The sequence below is a fragment of the Nuphar pumila genome, chromosome 2 (genome assembly GCF_984573655.1).
Source record: "Nuphar pumila chromosome 2, dmNupPumi1.hap1.1, whole genome shotgun sequence".
NCBI lineage: Eukaryota > Viridiplantae > Streptophyta > Magnoliopsida > Nymphaeales > Nymphaeaceae > Nuphar > Nuphar pumila.
This window is the reverse complement of record NC_143250.1, coordinates 73071120-73095773: the sequence shown is the minus strand read 5'-3', so window position 1 is coordinate 73095773 and position 24654 is coordinate 73071120. Positions and strand designations below refer to the sequence as shown.

Below are 24654 nucleotides of genomic sequence, written 5' to 3'. Positions count from 1 at the left end.
ACCAAATTACAATAAGTAACATGATAACAAATCAAAGATCTCTAATAAATGATAAAAATCAAGGAGCAATTAAAGATATAGGGGAGCTGGTCATGTAGTTTAAATTTCATGATGTATTACTTTAGAAAAGCCTACTAATGTATAAAAAAACTGCAAGAGCTCAACCACACCTACCACATGATGGAGAAATGCAAGTTCCCTGCAACTCACACAGTCCATGCAAATTCAATTCATGGCCATACAAAGTATCAAATAGCAAAATACCAGAGATATCAACTCCAGTGTGAATTATATTATCAAGAAAAGCTAGAAGAGACTTCAAGTACACACAAAAGATCAAAACTGACACAAGCTAACACCAACATTAGTCCTAAGTGAAATCCCAACACTGAACATTTTCTCATCCTTCATTTATATATCAAGGTCACGTGCAAGTCATACAAATTTCATATCATTGTAGCTAGAACACCTGAAAAGCCCCTTGGCTAGTCTCAACATCACCAAGCAAGAAACTCCCACCCTTTCCTTTGTACTCCCCAGCAGTAGCATGATATTTAGACTTGAAACTCTCAAAATTTTGACTAGTAAATTTCATAAAAAGCATAGCCTGCCAATTCTAAAAGTCAGACATGTAGCAGATACTAAAGTTCACATGTTCTAAAACAAATCATACAGAGAAGGTTAAGCAACAACATCCAACTGAAAAAGACCTGATTGCACTTATGCAAGGAACTATAAACAGACCTTTGCAAGTGCTTGATATGACTCATTGCCTGAACTATTTGAATAGAAGCGAAGCCACTCTAATTCTTCACAAACCACCTAATGGGAAAAATAATATCATAATTTTTATTATTAAAAAAATGTAACACACTTCCACCTATTAGATACCTAGAATAGCCATGAGAACAATATTGAATTATTCACCAAGAAAGAAGCAACACCAATGCAATTCAAAGGCAAAATCACACAACAAAGTCTGTCAAAAATTAAACAAAACCTTATGAAATTTTCAACAGAATCATCCTTCATATCAACACCATTAGTTGACAAAAAGGATTGGGTACTCCTTCCTAGTGCAATGAAGAATCCAAACATTGGTAAAAACATACAGGAACTGCTGACTATAGATGTCCCAATAAGGACAACCTGAATTCAACGATAAAATAAAGAAACAAGAACAAGATTTCCTCGAGAAAATCAAGATATCTAACCTCAATACTTTCACATGTTGTGAGTCTTGACCATATTCTTTCCCTGTCAATAGCTCATTGCAATTGTTTCTGCATAAGATCCACCCAGAAAGCTAACTCTTTAGTGTTCTTTTCTTTTTTCTCCCAACAAGCTCCAACTCTAGGACCAAAGTGGGGCAAGAAATTCTATGTGGAGGCCTATTTTTCTCATAGTCATAAGCTTGATCTATAGGAACAAAATCAACAAGCTTGTTCATAAGTCTGCTAGTAACATTTGGTATAAGGGAGAAAAAGTGTGGGCCACTACGCGCATCCTGAGAATCGTTGGTTTCCTGCTTCTACACATCACCCACAACCTCCGAACCTCCAACTCCCTTCAATACCTGGGCACCAACAGTTGGTTTGGCCCCAAATTCTTGCGGCACTTCAGCCTTCTCCACCTCCACAAGGCCAATCCCTTCGAACCGATAGTTTCACCAACTGGGTCACTCCCAAAATCAGATTTTTCATCACCACCCAAAACCCCAACCTCCGCAACACCAATCTTCCCCAATCCCCCCACTTTCTTCAAACACAAATTCCCCTCTTCCCCAACACCTACCACCTCAACCCGACCCCAAAAACCCTGGTTCAACAGAAACACCATCCTCCCCATCCTCCAAAACTGCATCCCCATCTTCATCCTCCGCCTCCTTCGACACCTTGGCGATAAGCACCATCGTCAGGGCTGATTGATATCCGCCGGAAACATCACTGCCACCCTCCACCGCTGCCCCTCTGGCCGCTACACAGGAGGGGGAGAGAGAGTGTCGGGCGTGCAAGATGGTTTAGCGCCCGTCAAGAAAATTTCATTCCTTTCGTTCTTGTTATTTTTGTAACAGGGGGGAGGGTGGAACGAAAATAACATACGTATAAGAACATGGCAGACGCGCGGAACGTCGTCCGTCACATCCAACGTTTGTTGAAAATCGCCGTTCATAACGTAATTTTTGTCCGAATCACGTTGGGAACGGTGCATCAAACATACCTTAATGGAACACCTCCTACGCTCTAACTCTAATGCATTATCATATAATTAAGACCCTATATTAGAATAAATAGATAACCTCACGTAGCTGAAAAGAGGGTGCTCACGATGCTGTGTAACACATTCAAATGAAAGACATGTGAGGCAGAGGCTGTTGGATTTAGATAATAGGTCTATTGTGGATTTATCACCAAACTTTATAGGGTCTGGGTATGGTGATAAATAACAAGAGCCAATTAAGACCAGGGTCTGGACTTGAAAGTCCAATTAATACATAAGCCCGGGTATAGTTTGTGAAATTCTATATCAGACCCGGACCCGACCGAGTTCTAATTAAGACCCACAAATTTTCAATGTAGAAATGATAAAACAAATATGGTTTTATCAGGTATGGCCCAGGTTTGGTTCATGTAGTTCTTATTGGGTCCTGGTATGGTTTTTCTTATAATAGACCCGATTAGACTCAGGTTCGGACCGATACCATACCCAAAAATTTGATCCAAGTTTGATTCCACTTAGGTCCAAACCAACCCGACCCGTTGACACCCATAGTTTTGTTGGTTGACAGAACACGGATCCCATCATTTAAAATAGGATGGGTTCGGGTTCTATCATACATTCAATCCCAGCCATCCAATCAACGGCCAGATGGTTAGGATTGAATGTATGATGAAACCCATCCTATCCTATTTCAAAGGATGGGATCCGTGTTCTCGGTCGGATGCTCACACCTATACCATGCAACAGTGAAAGGCCAACGTGTCGCCCTAAATTTGAGGATTGAATCACGTTTGGTAGTATTGTGGCTTTTAAATCCATAGCAAAAACCTTTTATACTTTATTTTTTATGCCATCCAAACATGATTTAGTAGAAATTAGTTATTGAATCATGTTTTATGGACCTGTATGCCAGATATTTCGTGGCTTGAAAAATCAGTGGTCTATAATGTATTGCATTTTCAATTATCAAAAAATATATTTTTACGTTGAAAAAATATGATCTAACTACTACTACTTTGACCATGTTGAATACAACCATGAAATTAGATTTATCAAGCCCTGAAAACAGACCGTGTATATACAAGTCAGAATTTATCAAAAACCAAAAAGCTAAAAATTAAGGGAAAAACCTAAGTCGTTTGGATACTGTGGCAATATATATATATATATATATATATATATAGAGAGAGAGAGAGAGAGAGAGAGAGAGAGTAATGGGTCCGTGCTAGTGTTAAACAGGAGCTAAAGCGCGCTGACCATAGTCTTTTGTAAGCGAGATATGACTAGGATTTTATCTTATCATGCCTTAAAAAGGGCAATAAAATGTCAATTACCCTTCTGCATGCCAGAACAATGTCTCTGACTCGGTAACATTTGCCCCACCACGAACCTCCTGCAACGGTAACAGGAAGTTCAGAATTAACCATAATGCAACCAGAAACTCCTTGACTAGTCAAGATTACCTTGTTGAAGTATCTCTGAAGCAGAAACTCCTTGACTAGGGATGGCAGTGGACCGGGACGGGGAACAAGGTCTCCACCTCCGCCCTGTTTCAAAATCTGAACCTTCATCCCCGCCTCCATCCCCGCACGGGAATGGATTTTAACCTCCATCCCCAGTCCAAATGGGGGTGAGGCGGGGCGGGGCCCCATTTCCCCTCGGTCTATAGTCATCCCTTAAAGGATTGGGGATGGGGTGGAGCGGGGAAAGGTGGGGATTGAGACGGGGACAGGGGGGGTGGGGGAAAGCATAAGTCCATCCCCGTTTCATGCCCTTCATCCCCGGTCCAAACAGGGCGAGGCGGGGCCCCATTGTCCCCCGGTCCACTGCCATCCCTATCCTTTGACGACACCACACATCCCATAAAAGTATAGAAAATTAGACAAGCTGCAAAAAGCAAAGTGAATAACAATTCCAACCAAATTTCTCAGTTAGAGAGCTTGTCTTAACTGAAATGGCAGAGTGACCCGAAAATGAGGGTCACTGCTGATACATTTAAAGGTGAGAGTAGAAATCTATTTCGAAATCCAAATAATAACTAGAAAAATATAGCAAACCAAAAGCAAAAAAAGAAAACATACCAGCTTGAACTAGGAGGTATACATTCTGCAAAAAGGGTAAGGATGTAGGCAGCCGCTGTGACCCCCATGCGTATAACTGTGCTGAGCCTATCAGAGGAAAGCAAGTTATAAGCAAAACATCAAGATTGCAATGATTCATGTGGAAGACCCAAAATGAATTTCTTTTTTGGTTCATATCGCTGACCCCAATTGTTTTGGGATGAAGGCGTAGTTGTTGTTGTTGTATAGACTAACTATTTTCTATATTCCTACAATTTTAATCTTTAACTACAAGTAAAGATATCAAGGAAACAAAATCTACTTATCTTTAACTAGGATTTAACTCACCGTCAATTTTAGGTGTGAGGCAGCAAAATCTTCAACTGCGGTGACCATCCATGAAATTCCTTCACTTAGAGATGAACAAATAATATATATATATATATATATATATATATATATATATATATATATATATATATATAAAACAACCTGGCATAATATCTGAAGAGTAAGTTTCCAAAACTAATCATGAGAAACTTTATAGATCATAATGCAAGTACCTCTATGAAAAATCATGTTTGTCCATGCGTTTATAAGCTGAAATTGTAGAGGCAGAAAGAAAAAGAAAAAGATTTACCTCTATATGCGTTTGTAAGCATATCATAAACAGTTCTCATAAATGCAAAATCATGTTTGTCCAAAAGTAAATCATTCACCATCACAAAAATGACTACATGTATGCATACACAATATGCCATTTAAGCATCTCATTATGCCTCAAGACAATTAATTCACAAATATGTCACCAAAGGAATCAACACCATGGCAATTCATTAGAAAGAAGGGCAACAGGATGCACTTCTGCAAAAAATTTTTTGTAAGGTCCTGAGGAGCTATAATGGAGAACAAGAACATTCATCCAAGCCCATGGCTATGCAAACCAAAAACAGATGCATATGGCATAGCTATGTAAACCAAATTCTCAACATTCTCATTTTGTTCAAACCAGCACAGTAATAGACATATCTATACGCCTCCAAGTTTCATTATTGTAAACCTCTAATTCAAATAAAAACAATTCAATTAATAAACTATAAAAAACTTCTAGTTTTCATTTATCTTAAACTTTGACTTAAAAGGAGAAATCTATGAAGCAACAATAATACCTCTAGCAGGGTTATCGGAAAATATTGGAATACCTCATGAATTTCAGAAAATGAGAAACATTAGAAAATCCACAAATTTCCGAGAAGGGCTACCCATAGAATAGAAAATCAATATAAATAGTCAATGCCTTCAAGAAATACCATGAAGTTTAATCCTAACAACCCAAGGAAACTCATGAAATTAAAAAAAGAAAAAAATGGAGGAGGATCAATTCCTTTTGAAATCTAGTAACCATACACATGAAAAGCTTTTACATGAATGTCAGAAAAATGTTAGAAATTGAAAAAGGTGGAAAAGGAAAATAACTGCAAAAGGGAAATTATGGGGAATAGAAAAGGATCTCCCAATCCTGAGGATCCATGGTTTCATCACAGATTATTTTTAATGCAATTGCATTAGGTCCATGAGCAGTATCTGCATTCAAGAGGTCATTTATGCAATCAATGTTCATGTAGTTAAGATATGGAGTTAGTGCGAGCAATATTGGGCATGCAAAGAACCTAAAGTCGGTTGTGGATTGAGTGCTAAAAAATGAATGAGCAATTTCAGATAATGCTTTGTTCTAAGCGCCTCAGTACAATATGGTTTTAGATACACGTTATCTGAGATTTCCCTCTCAGTCAAAACTGCAATTCACTTTCAGATACTAGATAAATGCTAATGCAAGGATATGTACTCTTTTCCAGGATGTTTTCAAGACTGAATCAGTAACATGGATCCTTCAGCAAATTCATGCATCCATGAAAAAATAAAGCTCTACAAAAATATATTGTTCCAAATATACTCATTTTTCCAGAAAACCCTGATTTCCATCCAGGCTTTTATGATACCTTGAAGGCAGGAATTCTTCATAAGCTACAATAAAGGGCTATTATCAGATAATACTAACAGTAAAGGCTTATTATCAGATAATACTAACAGATTCAATAACAGACAGAAGGGGAATATTATGCTAAAAAAAAACGGCAACTCCAATACAAACACAACCCCCACCCCCCCAAGCCAGAAGGGTAGTGCAAATCTGCAACAACATAACACACAAGCAAACATTCCATTGAAGTCTATCAAACTGCTTCACTGTCACAGTAATGCACCATTCCAGAAAAAAAGCCAAGGTATAAAATATCATACTTGCACAGAAAAGTGAGACACGATAACATAAATTAAAGTAGCAGACAGTAAACACTAACTTGTTTCAAGTTTATTCTGTATAGATCTGGAGAAGAAGCAACACAAAGAAGGTCACAAGACCACCGATCATATGCCGTAGGAGGTTCAGTGCTTCACTGGTGCTTGGCGTTGCTGAAGGGATGCAGGCAATGGCAGCAGCGGGTTGGAGGCACAACGAAATAGGAAATGCAGAGCGCTGTAAAGAGGAAAAGCACGGGATTTACGATGGAATGTTGAAATTTCACGATAAAACTGCTAATTGCTCATCAGATGCAGAGAAAAAAAGAGAAATAACCATAGATGAGACAAATTTCCAAGATTTCCACGAAAAGCAAGATTTCGACAAGAAGAGCGGGAATTCAGAAGAGGACCGAAACTTTTCCAAAGGAAATACGAAGCTGGAAGGATCTTCAGAGGAAGAGCGCCGGAGACGATTCAGAAGGCATCATCGAGCTCAGAAAACAGTACGATCACCACAAATTCTCCCTGAAGATCCAGGAAAACCAAAGAATAAGGCACCATCAGCTATGTCTGATTCGCTTCCTCTCAGCTACGTCTATCTCCCTCCGTCTCTCTTCTTCTCTCTCACAGACACTCGAGCAATGAGGAGACGCCTTTTCCGTTAGAGTCTTCGAAGATCTGGCCCCGGCGGAACGCGAACCGAGCAAAGAGAGTGACATAGGGATTCACACGCACAAAAAGACTAAATCGTCAACTTTCCTCCTCCTCCTCTTCCTCTCGCCCTTGCAATCTTGCTCGAGAAGAAATGTTTTACTTATTCTTCCTCGAGCCAGGAAAACAAAAAAGAAAAAGAATAAAGTGAAAATTTCACAGAGAGAGGGAACCTCGTTAATGGCGGGCCAAAACTTTTTTGGGAAGAAACCAAAGTTTTGCTGGCGCAACGTTACTTTCTACGTTTAAAAAAAACTTTACGCTGGCTCCTTACTTTCTACGTTAGAAAAAAAAAGACCTTTTTTGACGCACCTTTTGCGTCAGTAAAAGAAACTTTACGCTGGCGCTATCGCTGGAGTGCACTAAGACTATGAAAACCAATCACATCTAACCATTTAATTCTATATAACACTGTATTACAATTTAAGCTCCCTCACTTGGGGCCACTTATGTGTCTAATAGATGGCAACATGTTTTGAGCTAACCCATGCAATCAAAGTTAATCTGCTAGGCTACCAATTTAAGTCCGGATGTGTGGCTTTGCTTGGTTTAATCTATTTAGACTGGATCAATGTTGTCAGTATCGGTGTGTTACTTATCGGTAGAAAATTGATACGCTTCACCCCTGAATTAGGCTATTTTTAATAAATATAAAAATTACTTAAAATTATTTTCTAATATTATTTTAATAGCCTTAACATGTGTCACGTTCTGATTGACAGATAATATTTTTTATTAATTTTTTGGCAGATTTCAGAATGATTTACTTGAGTATCGGTATATCTGCCCGAATCACCTGAAATGTTGGCCAAACGATACAAGGCCCGATACTGACAACATTGGTTTGGATTGCTCTCATATATTTGAGAAGTTTGTACTTTTGGTCAAGGCAGCTGGATTCGAACACAAATTGCCTGGCACATGTAAATGGGGGTGCTTTGCTTTTGATGTACGTAAGCACTCAACAGCATTCATTGGATCCAAAACAAATCAGACAATGCTCACCCACCATGTTTAGACCTAACCTTAATGAATGTTGGAAGCTGGAATTGTAGACCCGGACTTGAATTCAGTTAGGCCGGTCTTAGACCCAATGTACCCATTGTCTAACATGTTTTGCATAGAAAAGGTTTATCCCAATAAAGAATATGTATGGCTTTGTCTGGTTCCACTCATCCCTATCTTCATACCCCTCTTTAGAATTTCATTGATGCAAGCTGTTTAGATCAAATCGGACTCCATAAATATGTTCTACATTGTCCATTTAGTAATTAAAGGCCAACATTAGAATGTCAAAATCCAATTTGTTTGCAGGATTTTTTGGTAATTCAAAAATCAATGACTGAGAAAACTCATAATTTTGAGATTTAAAAATTCATATTTTTCCTTAAAAGGGTACGATCTAAGGGTAGATTCTTGATAAATCAACCATGTTAAATCCATATATGAGGTGGGATTTGATCAAAACAACTTCCATCAATAAGATCTCAAAAGGTTATGAAGATGGGGGATGAGTATAACCAAATCGGCCATGAAATTAAGTGTAGACTTGACGTAACCCATCCATGTATTTTTTTTTCTTTTTTCTTTTTAATAATCATGAAAAAAAACCCTTTGCTCGTCGTGTTTATTGGTATAAAACTCAAGGATACCCTTGCCCACCAAGGAGTACACCCAACTTCAGGCCTCTGACTAAGGATGTGCATCTGTGGGTTTTGAACTTGTGACATGAGGTCAACTTTGTGACATTCATGAGTTGCCCCTACTAGATAGGCAGATCCTTCTATCACCACCCATATTATATTTGTTGAGATCTAGATGCATAGCAAGGCTACAGGTTGGTGCTGGAAGCCATGGCTTCTGAATCTGATGCAAACTTATATCAAAACATCAACAAGCAGGATTTTTCTAGGCAAGGTTATTATAACATTGTTACCCAAAAAAAGGAAAAGAATATTAAAATGAAGCACTGAATGCAACATAGTTAGTGTGTAGTCTGCAATGTCTCGTAATCAGAAGGGAAAGACTCCACTTATATCTAGATTAATGAGATAATCTCAGGCATTTTCATCATGCATCCTCCATAATGGATCGTTCCATTTTATCTGTTTTTCTGGATACCGACAATATTGGTGCAGATCGGCCTGTATATGCCGATACGTATCGTATTGCCAGAAAATCGATATGATACTGACCTGAATCGGTTATTTTTAATAAATATAAAAATAACTTAAATTTAATTTTGATATTATTTTAATGATTTTAACACGTGCCATGTTCTGATTGACACATAATATTTTTTAATTATTTTTTGGCCGATTCGTAACAATACACTTAAGCATCGATATGCAGGTCCGATTCCGATACTGATAACATTGATCTGAATGTCTCCATCAATGGTGGGGATTGTTTGAGGCCAACCCATGATAACCTTATACCGTTTCTCAAAATCTCCCCTAAAGTGGTAAAATCTCATATTAGCTTTCTAGATGTAGTAAAGACTTGGATATGGGGCATTTTTATTGTGCTCATACTTCTACTTTTCGAAGTCATAGTTTCCAAGAGGGTGGAGGGAAGCCTCTCCTCTTGGGCTAAGCCAACAATATTTTTTATTCTCCTACTCGAAATAAATTCATGCAACGAAATTCAAGATTAAGCACGTCTGGCTCTCAATATAAAAAAGGACCATAACTCCAAATCCTTCTCATCAAAGAGAGAAGTCAAGGTGAAGAAGAAGGTGAAAGACCTGTTCTTTCTTTCCCTTAGAGAAAGAAAGAGGGAGAGAGTTGCTCAGGATGGCTGCTAATCTGATGTTCTCTGTGTTTCTTCATTCCATCCTTACAGCCCTGAGGCTGCCACTCTTTCCCTTGAGAAAACTAAGATACCTACGTTCTGTTTCTGCCAGAGGCATCAATACCTCATTCCCCAACTGCCCTTCTCACACCAAATGCCCAATTGATGACATCTCCAACAAGACCATGCTTTGCCATCTTGACAGTTCACTCTTGAGATCAAACTCAACCTTCCCTTACTTCATGCTTGTTGCCTTTGAAGGAGGAGGCTTCCTAAGAGCCCTCCTCCTGCTTCTCACCTCCCCTTTTCTTGGCCTTCTCAGTGAAGAGCTCCGTTTGAAGGTGATGGTGCTTGTTAGCTTTTGTGGGATAAAGAAGGAATGCTTCAACTTGGGGAGGTCTGTGTTGCCAAAGTTTTTCTTGGAGGATGTGGACTTGGAGGGTTTCCAAGTGTTGATGAGTGCTAAGAGGAAGGTGGTCTTCAGTGGCATGCCAAGGGTGATGATTGAAGGGTTCTTGATGGAGTATTTAGGTGTGGATCTTGTGGTCGGTAGTGAGCTGAATGTGGTTGGAGGATATTACAGTGGTTTGATACAGAGGGGTGGTGGACTAAGTAAAATGGTGGTGATTCTCAAGAATTTGTTTGGTGAAAAGAAGGCTGATGTTGGTCTTGAGAACATCAAGGCTGGTAACTATCATTGGCTCTCCTGCTGCAAGGTACTATAAGTTCAAAAGCTGCCTTTTCTTCATTGTTTCTTGCTTGTTTTTTCAATTTTATTCTGTATACATGTGCACAGGCATGCATGTCCATTTCGTGTGTTTGAGAGAGAGAGAGAGGCAGTTCAAAACCATGAAAATTTAGGGTTCCTAATAATTTATTTAACTCCTTTAGATCTATTAATTAAGGGAAATAAACCTGCAATTGTATCCTTCTGAACCAGTCCGTTCAAGTTTGTTCTTATATACCTTTTTATAGTTCTGCTCTCTCTCTCTCTCTCTCTCTATATATATATATATATATATATATATAGAGAGAGAGAGAGAGAGAGGCCTTCTCGTCCACTGTTACAATGAACGAAGGAGCGCCGCTGGTGATTTATCTGCGGTTAAATCACCCTTTACCGTGATTTCACGCAATCCGATGATTGGGCATCTACTATTACGCCCAAGCGCGTATATATATATATATATATATATATATATATATATATATATATATATATATATATATATATATAGAGAGAGAGAGAGAGAGAGAGAGAGAGAGAGAGAGAGAGAGAGAGAGACAGTTCTGTCAAATAGAGCTGAGCTTGAATAAATTCTTGCCAATCAGGCACCGTTAAATCTTATTTTCACATTTATTTGTCTCACAGGAGGCTTATATGGTGGGTGGATCACAGAAGAGCAGAACCGCTGTGCTTCCCAGAGAGATGTATCCAAAGCCATTGATATTCCATGATGGTAGGCTTGCCTTTAGACCAACCTCTCTTGCCACTCTAGTCATGTTCATGTGGCTCCCATTTGGCTTCCTCCTAGCCATTTTCAGAATCCTGGCTGGCGTGCTTTTACCATTCAACATAGCCGTGTTTGTAGCTTCACTGTCCGGTTTAAGTCTCAAGCTGAAGGTCCACAATTCAGCCACCCATTCAAGCAGTAGAAAAAATGGGGTGTTGTATGTTTGTACTCACAGGACACTCCTGGACCCAATCTTCCTCTCAGTTGCACTCAAGAGGCCAATCACTGCAGTCACCTACAGTCTGAGCAGGTTATCAGAAATCTTGGCACCAATAAAAACAGTTAGATTGACAAGGGATAGAGTGAAAGATGGGGAGAAAATGAAGGACATGCTGAGCAAGGGTGACCTAGCAGTGTGCCCAGAGGGAACTACATGTAGGGAGCCCTACTTGTTGAGATTCAGCCCACTTTTTGCTGAGTTGACAGATGAAATGGTTCCTGTGGCAATAAATGTCTCTGTGAACATGTTTTATGGCACTACAGCTAGTGGGCTCAAGTGTTTAGACCCCTTTTTCTTCTTCATGAACCCTTTCCCTACATATTGCATAGAGATCTTTTACAAACTGCCGCAAGATCTCACATGCAATGGGGGTCATAAATCCAGATATGAGGTGGCCAACTATGTGCAGAAGATGCTTGCAGAAGCATTGCATTTTGAATGCACAACGCTGACAAGGAAGGAAAAATACATGATGCTGGCTGGAAATGAAGGGATAGTTCAAACCAATGACAATCCCAAGAAGTGATCCCAAGAAGGTTGAATAAGGATAGAAGAAAATGAGACATGCATAGAAATAATTTCAACTCTTCTTGAACTGAAAATGTACCCTCAAAAAGCTTTATATATTGTTACTTTTGTAATATTTTTTTAATATTTGTCTGACTAAATTTAAGGACGTGTATTTCTATCCTTTATTACTGAAAATTATAATTTTGATTCTGGCTGAAGTACTTTTATGTATCAAAATGAGAAATTGTGGGCAGTGAAATGTGGGTGTGGAGCTGTCTATATGTTTTTGCTTTGTAGGTTGTAAGAGTTAACCTCCTCCTTAAACGACAGTTCCGAGATGATAAGGACCATTATATATTCAAATCAGTATCGGCCCTGAATCTTTTTTCAAAATGGCCTTAAATTGATTTTCAAAACGAGTAGGGAATCGTCCGGTTTTTATTCTAAACTGAATGGAACTGAATAGGCAAAATTTAACCAACAGAAGACACGTGTCACTGAACCAATTTTCAAAATATTTAAAATTAAGCGGAATCAGCTTGGTTTTGTATTTCTGACACTCACATTGTTAAACACGCATATTTAAACACTTAATTAGTATAGTTTTCACATACTAGAAATCATGGTTGTAGGTTTTGTATCTTCTCAATTAAACCGTATGGTTGTACTCAACATAGTTTGTTTGATAAGAATCATGCTTTGGATCATGTCTAATTTTGACATAAAAATAGAATTTTTCAAGTTGTGAAATTTTGATACATTGTGAGCCATTGATTTTTTAAATGTCTTAAAAACATACACATAAATCACATGACCCAAAACTTATTTTCTACTAAATAATGCTTATAAATCATTTCTATAAGGTCTGATCAACTAAAAAAATTAAGAAATTTTGACAATCTAAAGCTTCTATTGGGTGGGAGTAGGTACTCCTTTTAAAGGTGGAATAACAACAACATTAAAATGGTTGTAAGGTCCTGTTTGGAAACTAGAGCTGGGATAGGAGTTAATGCATTTGGCAAAAACTTGGTCAAACTTCCTTGTGGTGGTCGATTGGAAACTGGTAGCTGGGATGGGTGCTTATGCATTTGCGATGGGGAATTTGGTCCTAAAGAAATGGATCCATAGCTACAGTTCCCACTTCCTCAAATGGCACTTCCTATCTCAGCTTTGGATAAACTATGTTTAAGAAAAATAAAAGAAAAGAAGGCCCTGTTTGGAAACTAGTAGCTGGGATGGGAAGTGGCATTTCAGGAAGTAGCGCAGCTGCCAAATACAGGATTTGGCAGCTACTAGCTGTCAATTCCATGCTTTAGTGTAAATACAATGCAACTTCCCATCCCAAATGCATTAATTCCCATCCCAGCTACCAGGTTCCAAACAGCCACCAAGTGGTAGTTTGACCAACTTTTTGCCAAATGCATTAACTCCTATCCCACTTCCTAGAACCTAAACCATTTATAAAGCCAGGTTTTCTCAACAAATTCTGGTTAACACTCAAAATATAGATTTTAACTTGGTTTTGGGCATTAATAATCATAAAGAGACCGCATAAAATTGGGATGTAAGTACCAAAAACTTTCCTGGAATCTAACTAAAATGTTTCAAATCGTTAGGGATATATGTAGATTTAAGCAACGAGTCTGGTGGTACAAGACTGGAACACAACGTTGTATCAAACACCGGACCACCGAGGTGGTATCCCATGTGGTAAGCGGGGTCCTGTGCCAAGCTGAAGGCCCAGGTTCGAATCCCTCTGCCACATAGGGCTTAAGAGATATCTTGTAAGGGTCTGCCTAACCCCAGCTTGCCTATAAAAAAAAATGTATCAAACACGATAAACATATTTTTGCCAAAACCGAATTTATTCAATCTCCAACCATGCACCAAGAAGATGGTAAGCTTTTACCTTTTAATGAGACATAAAGTTTGACTGTAAAAGCATTATTCATGATTAAATTATAAACAAATTAAAATGCAAATTTTATTTGCCAGAAAAAATAGTTATGTCCTTGCTTACGGAAGTCCCATATTCATTTTCTCACATATAATTGTTGTTTGTACTTTTACATAATATGTGCAAGCTCTTAATTACCATTTATGAGAATGATTGATTCCTCTCAACGATAGGAGGGTGTGGACAGCTTTAATTTTTTTCATTTTTATAGAGTCTGATTTGCTAAGCAAAGATTGATACATTGAAAATCAGCACTGTCCACATCCTATACATGGTAGGAGGAACCAATTCCTTCCATTTATGTAAATGACTTTGAATGTTGAATTTTGTTAGAGCTTGTGATAGTTGACTTAACTGCTTGGGCCTTGACATATGTTTCCCTTGTTTGGTGCAATACACATTGTTTGGAAAAGAAACGCCCCACTTGACTGCCTGTAAAATTTTGTTGTGCATTTTTAAGTAATGCTTGAACTTGAGACCCACGTCACCTTGTGTTGGGACGTTGAAGGTTCAAAACCCAATGATATAGTTGTATAACTGGTAGGAGTCTGACTAACCCCTGCTTGCCTTTAAAAAAAAATGCTTGAACTTTAGATAATGACTTGATGTGTTTAACTTGCTAGGTTTTGCTTTTTTTTTTGTTATACAGGGAGAAATTTGTTGATGTTTTGGCCATGAGCACTAAGCTTGAATCTGGACGACCTCGACAAAACCGTAATTGATCATTTCTTAATGTGTAGCTTTTTATTCTCCAATTTGGTGTGATTTGCAATAAAAAAAACTATGAAATGTTGTTTTTAGTAAGGGTCAATTAAGAACTTTAGTGACACATTTCCCACCAATTTTATCTTAAGACATGTTTTCCTTGGTCATAGGTGGGGATGAACAATCACATTCACTACAAGAAAAACTCTAATTAGCGGTGAAAATTTGCGACAGAATTTTTCCATCGCAAATTTGCGACGGATTAGCTAGATAAAATTATCCATCGCTAACATTCAAATTATTTACGGAATTAGCGACGGAAAAAATTTCATCAAGAATCCATCGCGAATTAGCGATGGATTCACGACAAAACAATTCTGTCTCAAACTCCGACGCAAAATCGCGATGACTCAACAACAAAAAATTTCTATTGTCACTCCGTCGCACATTTATGACGGCGTTTGCGACAAAATATTGCCATCGCTAATTCGTCGCTAAATTTCTCGTAAATCCCTTATGCGAGCCCCTTTTCCCTTTCTGTTTCATCAGTTACCCGCCCATCGCCCTTCCGTCGCCTGCCCGCCCCCGACGACCTCCCATCGCCCGCCTGCCACCCATCGACCTCTCGGTGACCTCTTCTCTCTTTCCCCTCCCGGTTCCTCTCTTGTTGCTCCCCCTCTGTGTTTTCCGGTGAGCCACATCTGGCGAGCTCCCTTCCAGGTACACCCTCCATCTCCCGGGTCTTCTTCCTCCCTAAGATTGACAAACTCCCCAATGACCCCCTTTCCGTCGTGTTCGGCAGCCCCTTCATCCCCTTCCTTTTTCTTTTTCGACAGCCCCTGTCGCCCGTGTTCCTCTTATAGAGGGTTGACAGGGGCAAGACCCTACCGTCGGCTGGCTTGAGCAGCTCGACAGGGGCCAAGCCTCTGCCGCCCCCTCTCCTTTCCAGTAGGTGGCAGGGTTGCCACCTGCGTTGACTCTTCTGTTAGGTAGAGGGCTCCCAGGGAAGGGGCTGCTCGTGCCTCGGTCGGCAGAGTGGCTGCCCCCCTGCCTGCCTTTTGTTCAGGCAGGTTGGTAGGGGCTGAGCCCTTGCCACCTCCCTTTTTTTCGGTAGGTTGGCAGGGGTCGAGCCTTTGCCACCTCCTTGTGTTTGTGAGCAATGGCAGGGGCCGAGCCCTGTGGCCGTCTCTCTCTTTTTTTTCTCTTTTGGTGTGCAGGGGTCAAGCTCTGACATATCCTCGGGTTTTCCTGGTGAGTCGGCAGGACGCAGCCAATCCATGTCGCCTCCCTGTTTGCTTAGGTAGGTCGGTAGGGGTCAAGCTCTGCCAACTTCGATCAATTTTTTTGGCAGATTGGCTGGGGTAAGGCCCTTGCCGCCTGTAGTTTTGGAGCTTGTTTTTGATAGGGGGCGTCGCCCTCGTTGTCATCGGGTAATAAACTTCATTTTAATACAATGTCTCTTGCAGATTTCTCAACGGATCTCGCTTGTACCCCGCCACTCGTGGTAAGTAAGTGACAAAGGCAATGCAAATAGGGTAAATATTCGTGGTGAGTAAGTGATGCATGTGCATTATAGGTTATTTAATTTCTTGGATGCAATACTTTTTTGTTCACATACTCACTTAGTTGTGGATATCTAGGACTGCTTTGATGGAGTTCGAAGATCATGCTGAGCATGATTTTAATGTATGAAAATAGAAGTGTTCTTATTTTTGGAGTTTGAATTTCATGCTAGTCATGGTAGTAGTTAGCGAGATATTGAAGTGTGTTTACTGCAGGTACATGTTTGACATTGTTTTGAAATGAATGATTTGAATGTATTGAAATGTACTGCAATGACTTCAATGTATTGCATGACATTTTTTATTCTTTGATTATGTATCTTTCGATACATATAGAGTTATGATTTGAATGTATTGTAACGTATTTGAATAATTTGAATGTATTGTAATATTTGATGTAAATGATTTGAATTATTTGAATATATTTGAATGTATTGCAATGGTTTGAATGATTTGAATGTATTGCAATGTTTGAATGTATTGCATGGCATTTTTTATTCTTTGATTATGTATCTTCGATACGTATAGAGTTATGATTTGAATGTATTATAACATGTTTGAATGATTTGAATGCATTGCAATATTTGATGTGAATGATTTAAATTATTTGAATGTATTGTAATGGTTTGAATGATTTGAAGGTATTGCAATGTTTGAATGTGTTGCATGACATTTTTTATTCTTTGATTATGTATCTTCGATACGTATAAAGTTATGATTTGAATGTATTGTAACGTGTTTGAATGATTTGAATGTATTGCAATATTTGATGTGGATGATTTGAATTATTTGAATGTATTAAAATGTATTGCAATGATTTTAATGATTTGAAGGTATTGCAATGTTTGAATGTATTGCATGACAATTTTTATTTGTTAAAATATGGTCCATGGAGGTTACAGTGGTCGATCACCCAGTAGTAACCAGTATCAACCTTTATCTTCATAGGCTTCTTCAATAGGTATATCATTTAACTAATTGTATACTTGATTAGTTTAAATGCGCATTGTGTGAATTTCTAACTTATTTTTCTACAGATGATGTTTCGACTGCACATGACTCACCTACACCAGTTGTTCATACAAGTCACAAGACAACGCTGGATGCAGAGTCTTCTCAGTCTGACACAAAAAGACTCATTCAAATAGTGTATATCGATAATCGACAGTAAGTATTTCATTTTCATTTATCCTAACTTATCTTATAAATATTGTATATTGATAGTTAATGTGTATCAATTCATGTGTAGCACGAGGTTCGAGCCACAAGAAGTAATATGAGAGATTAGGCATTCACTAGTTCAATATCTACCAGAACCAGTCGCTCAATGAAAAGAGTAACCAAAGGAGGTGTTGGACAGATTGTGGTCCTCATTCATGGTATACAATCGTTTCTCATAGTTAATGTGTTTCATATTTAATTTTTTGTTATAGTCATGTCTACTAACTTTCTGAAAGTGTTTATAGGTTTTGAATCACTTCACTACTACGATGGAGGAACATGACGCGAGGAAGGTGTGGCAAAAGGTGGCTGCCAGTCGATTTGCAGACATGCTGCACAATATGAAGACTGCAACAAGAAAAACATGTGGCGGGATAGATGATCCACTACAGTGGAAGGGCCATGGACCTCCTACTATCAGATGTTTAAGATGCAATGTGCGACAAGTGGGCGAGGTATGAATTTCGAAACCGCTCAGCAAAGGCTGCTCAAAACCAAGCGAAGATGCTCGATGCCCATCTACACACAAGTGGATCTAGGACTTTTGAGAGTCACCTGAAGAAAATGGTAACTCATCAATATATATATTGTCAATTTTATAAGTATTGTTGCATACCTGTTAAATAATTTTTTTATCATTTAACTTCATAGGAAGCAGAAAAAGAGGCATTATGCCATACAAGGATGTGTTTGTTGAAACACATAAACGTAAGACCACTAGAGAGTTCGTATAAAAAAATAGCGAGAACGACAACGTATGTATTTATTATATTAATAAACATTATAATATACAAGTTATCATAAATATTATAATTCTTAATTATTAATTCATACTGTAATCATTACTTTGTAGGAGTCATATGAGCAACAGATGGTAAAGCGATATGGCGATGACTCCACTCAGCATCCACCTTTTGATCCTGCAGCATGGGTGACTGTTTGGGAGTAATATTAACACCTTATCAGTCGTTGCCTTCTCCAGTCACGGCTCACAGAGTTCTTCCGCCAGCATCAACTCCAAGCATCCGACTGACCCACCTAATTTTTGGGATGGTGTCCGCCAGCTTGTTAAGGACACAATGCATGACTATCTACAAAAGAAATTTTCGATGTTGCTCGTAATGAGTTGTGCAATTTTTTTTGGGACAGAGGAACTTTGTGTGTAGGTGCGTCTCAGGTATGAAAGTTTCATGTGATTTGTTTCATGTCGTTAGATTTCTAGCTAGTATATGCATGATTAGAACACATATTTGCATGATTGAATCATTATGAAATTTTTATATCAGCCTTAGAACACATCTTAATTCTGTTAACATCATTCACTTTATTGCTATCTAGATTATGTATAATTCACTCATGTTACTTTGATTGCCTTAACTTAGGTGCATTGCATATAATTTATTTCATTGTATTTTGTTTATCAATACTAACCTTTTTTTTCTCTTATAGGATGCTGGAGATAATCAGTGTAGAGGAGCTGAAGGGGCAGATCGAGACAATGAAGAAGATGACGCACAAAATCTTGGCGATGATTAGATTCATGTGTTGAATTTGTTGTACCTTCTTGTTGTTTTAAAAGAAAATCTTTATAAATGTTCACTTGTAAATAATTAGAACTTGGTGAGGATTATAGTGGATCGATAAATTGTTTTAGTTGTTTTTTATGTGTACTTTGTTTTTTATACACAAAAATATAAATTGTACAGGAAATATAAATTGTATCACGAGAATTTTTTCTCGATATTTATGTTTTAATTTTTTTTTTTATTGTTTGCGACGGATTAGCGACGGGTATTATCCGTGGCGTCCAATTTAGGGACGAATATTTATCCATTACAAACGTAAATCTACCAATGTTTTTGCGAGGGATTTTAATTCATCACTACAATAGCGCCGAAATTTATGACAAATTTTAATTTGTCGCCAAACCAAATCTCCGCATATTAACGACAACCTTGCAATGAATCATGGCATTCGCTAATTTGTCGCAAATTAGCGACAAAACTTACGACATATAGTTTCTGTTGTTAATTAGCGACTAGAATTTTGCGATGAAAGTTATCTGTCGCTAAGCCGACGCTAATCCGTCGCTAAACTATTTAGCGACGGAATGAGGTTGTCGCTAATCCACAAATTTCTTGTAGTGAATTAAGAGAAGCTGTGATTGTAGAATCGCCATAAGACACATCACAACCTCTAGCCTTTTCCATCAGAAATTGTAATTTTATATTTTCATTTATTGTAGAACCAACCCCTAGGGTTATTCTTATAATCTTGAAAGAGAGTTGGATTGAGACATGTCCAATGGAAAAGTACCCCTTCCACTCAAGGATTGGATCCATTGAATTCATAGTTACTCGCTTTTAGGTAGACATGTAATTGTTGGAGGTATCCTTCCTCAATGATTGCCTTATGACCATATATTTTCAACATCTCTCACATAGCCATAAGGGACAACTTGTGATATCAAGCTGACTCTCACTTTTGGGTTTTGCATTGGGATACTTATGTTACTTGTATGCTATTTACGTATTCTGCATTTTTTTTACATACCTCAAAAGGCTTTTATTCATAAATATTGGAGTCTTTTTTGACTCACATGCCTTAAAGGTCATTCGCTTTCAACCTTTCTTAACCAAGTTTCATATCACATGAAGGTAAATAATCCACTACTATCTACTTTTAATTTTTATATCATGCACAAAACAAATGGTTAATTATCTAATTATGGGACATAACTCATATGTCATGGAATTGACTATGATATTGGTTGTTACACTAATTATCATCAAATTACCTCTCATGGACACATGAAATTTTATACTCATTCCAAACTTGCCATTTCATGCATAAAATAATTTTTTCGTAATATCTTGAGAATAACTATCTTCATGATATTTGAGTTTTCATGTTAACATAGGTATTAATAATTGAGACTGATTCATATGCACTATAGATTTTTTATGACATCATGAGATCTTTTGCTAACATATTATCATCATGATATGAGTTATGCCTATCTCACTTAGATATATGAAACATTTCAATCATCCTTTTATCATAACATTTACTGCAAATAATGCATCAAACTTATGCATTTAAAATCTTAATAGAACAAACAAGCATATACTCTTATTTAGAGTACCATCACATTGAATTATCATCATTTTTCTGTTCATACATCACATATCAACAACGCTGCCTTATTTTATATAATCAAAATTTTATGAAGCTCATATGTATAAATTGGTCGATTGAGGTCTCTTATGATTTTTTTTGTGACCAAAAGACATTTTGTGTCGATATCACACATAGTCTATGTTAAGTTAGTATAACATATTGTGACTTATAAATAACAAATTTATGCACATTAGTGGAAAACATTCATCACTTGCATAGATTCATAACAAATACACATACCATTTTTACTGATAAACCAAACTCCCACTATCCATGTGCACTATTCAAAACATCAACATTCTGTTCATTTTCAAACATGTATTTTTATTTATCACATATTTATAAAATATATTCCAATCAGGCCTATCACTTCTTGATTATTTCAGATCAATATATATTCAAATTCAAATCATCATGAATTGGACTATCCAATCCATATTACACATCATGCATTAGCCTTATGATATTCAATTAACACTCCATACAACCAACCATTTAAGGAGCTTAATTTATGATGATTATTTATTATAATTTTCAAACAAATATTTACATAAAAAAGCAAAACTAAACTGCACTTTCACTTTTTCATGCATATTAATTTATCAATGCAAAGCATCTCATGTAAAACCCATGTATTATTTCTTAAGACAAAACACAATCCTCTAATCAAAATCAATTTGATATGAATTAGATTCAAACCTGATGTCGGGTTATTTTTTTATCTCATCATACTGATCATGACAAAGGTTGTAAACTCAATGCTATGTCTATTGACATACTAAAAATCACATGAACCTTTAAAATATTAGTTTAGATCCATATATAAATCTAAGAGTAAGATCGTTGGATTCAATTCATATCTAAATATGACTTTAGATATTCTTATCAAGTCAAACAAGATAGACATCAAGTTTTTTAAAAAAACAACCATATATTATATAGATTTTCACTATCGTCTACATTTATATAATTATTATCTAAGTTGAATAAATATAATACCATATTCAGACATAAAACATATTCACTTAGTTATGCATTTGATCATGAGTTAAGTAGGATTTTGGCTATCATCCAAATCCATGTTATTAGCATACACATTCCAATGGATTCTTATGGGTCATAAAATTCAATTAAGATGTTAGCAACAAGTTAAAATTTGATCTTTATGCAAGGCTAGATAGCTCAAGCAAAGCTATAGGTTATATATGAGATTTGACTATAGTCCAAATCCATTATATACGTGGATCCAAAATTATACAACACCCAATTATTAAGACCTATCACATAATTTTATACCAAATCGTGAACCATTCATGAAGTATACTCCTAAAGATATTTTCAAATCTTATTATGATATTTTAGATTTTACATATCCATATCAACTTAAGGTATTATTATCAAGACATTCAACATAGACGTGATACAAGCTCAAGGTTAAGAAATTTTATGGATATAAAATGATTATATATCAAGCTCATTCATATATTTAATCATGAGTTACTATGATTTGACTATAGTCTAAATGATAATTTACACATAATTAGGCTCAAAACTTATCGAGTTTTACCTTATTGTGTTCTATCATAAAATTTAGATTAAACTGAATTAATGTATCAATAAGATCTATGCATATATCACCAATAAAACATATCCAACAAAACATGTAGTGTCAAAATAAAGTAATCCTGTATCTCATATTGTCAATATAGATCTATATCCAACATAAAATTTGGACCAAAGCTATCCAATGCACAAAGACAAGTAAAAATATTCTTTACTTTTATTATGCTTATTCATATTCATTTTCAAACTTACTCGTGTGAGTAAGTGTCTTGACTAGATCCTAATATATATTGCATGAGTTTGAACCAAAATTTTAGTTTCTAATTCACACAAATAAATATATAAGATCTAATACATTCATTTAAGATTAATTATCATTGACTTGAGCCAATCAATATAATCAAGATTAATTATCATTGATTTGAACCAACCAATGTGCATGGTTAATAAGGATTGATTTGTACTTTGGTCCAACTAATTCAAGCAAAGAAGGTACAATCTTCAATGAAAAAAATTTATTTGATCCAACTTGATCAAATTAGTTCAACTCGATCAAACATCCTTAACTGAGTATATAAAAATCCAATATGATTTGACTAAAACTGATCTAGTTCATACAACTTAGAGCAATCCATTAAGTTCCATTCAGATTAAATCATCATAATGCGTATAAGAAACTTGCTCTGATTTTGATCTAACCACAATAAGCATGATTGTACCCCATTCAAACTAATTTTTCATCCAATCTATCAGGTTTGAACCAATATGCTAAATCTAAACTGATTTAGTATGAGTGGCATGACTTGAAGATCTTCTAAGTTATAACACATCTCCATAGATCCAATTTAGTGTAAATAGATCCAAACAAAGTTCACTAGATTTGTTATGATCTAACCTTGGACTAACTCAACCAAAATTGGATCTGTCATGTTCAAAACTAAGTCATTAATTTTCTCAGTTTCACAAAACCTTATTCAAGCATATCTAATGCAAATCATTGGGCCTGAATAGACCAAATCATTTTATTGATCTGAACTGCAATACCATGACATAATCTAAAATAGTTTCACTTGATGGATCTAATTTAGTTACATGATTTGATTCTATATGACTGAATCAATCCAACCTCATTATGGTGATTTAATTTTATTAGATTATTACCCAAGTTGTTCATTTGGACCAACTCAATTTCACATATGTTATATCTACAATACATTTCATTAATTAATCATATCAAAATACCAAATTGATGCATATTGCATCATATATAACATAATATAAATTTAATCCTAATGGATATCACTAATTGTTTCGGGTCTAGTTAATCACACAAACGAACCCAAATTTGACCAATTTCATACTCATAACCAATTATAATTGAGTTCGATATTAATTGCCTTATAAAAACCATGATTATTTTGTTTGCCATTTGCCTAAACATAGAGAAATACTAGGATTAATTAAAATATTTTGTCAACTAGTAATTCTAAAAAATATATCCCATAAAATAGTCAATTCATATGTTTTGTAATTCTATTCTAGTTTAGGCATGCAATAAAAACTTTTTTAAATATGCCAATATACATAGAAAGTGCCCAATATCATGCAATTTCATAAAATTAAAGCACTAAAAGGTTTTTAGCAAATCAGAGACACTTTTTTATAATTTAAAAAAACAAAAAAATAGTTCTATGAAAAAATAACTTAGACAAAACTTAAAACTGCAATTCGGTATTTTTTTGAGTTAAACAGAAAGACTCAAATACCTTTATGTAATAACAAAAAAGTCTAGAAGGTTGCTTCTAGAAATCTGTTAGACAATAACCCTATCTTGGTGATTTTCTAGCAAATGAGCCTATGAGTAGAAATACTAAAAAATAAAGCTTTGTTTATGAATGAACAAAGGTCTCTAAACGAAATAAGCATAATCTATATGAACTAAAATAATAATTCAAATATTAAAAATATTAAAATAAACTTAAAATAAAAATAAAAAAGGAAAGGGTTCTCGACCCTTCTTCTTCTCAATTGAAAACCTTAAACCCCCTTTTCCCCTCCTCTTCCATTTTAGGGAGATTGCCCTTTTTAGTGACCAATGTTCACCACCAAAAAAAAAATGAGGCACGATGAATTTTGC

At 36.5% G+C, this 24654-nt stretch overlaps 1 pseudogene; it reads left to right on the top strand.

Moving 5' to 3' along the window:
- The first annotated feature begins 10087 nt into the window (after window positions 1–10087).
- On the top strand, window positions 10088–12345 carry LOC149845754 (glycerol-3-phosphate acyltransferase 1 pseudogene; annotated as a pseudogene).
- The last annotated feature ends 12309 nt before the right edge of the window (window positions 12346–24654 follow it).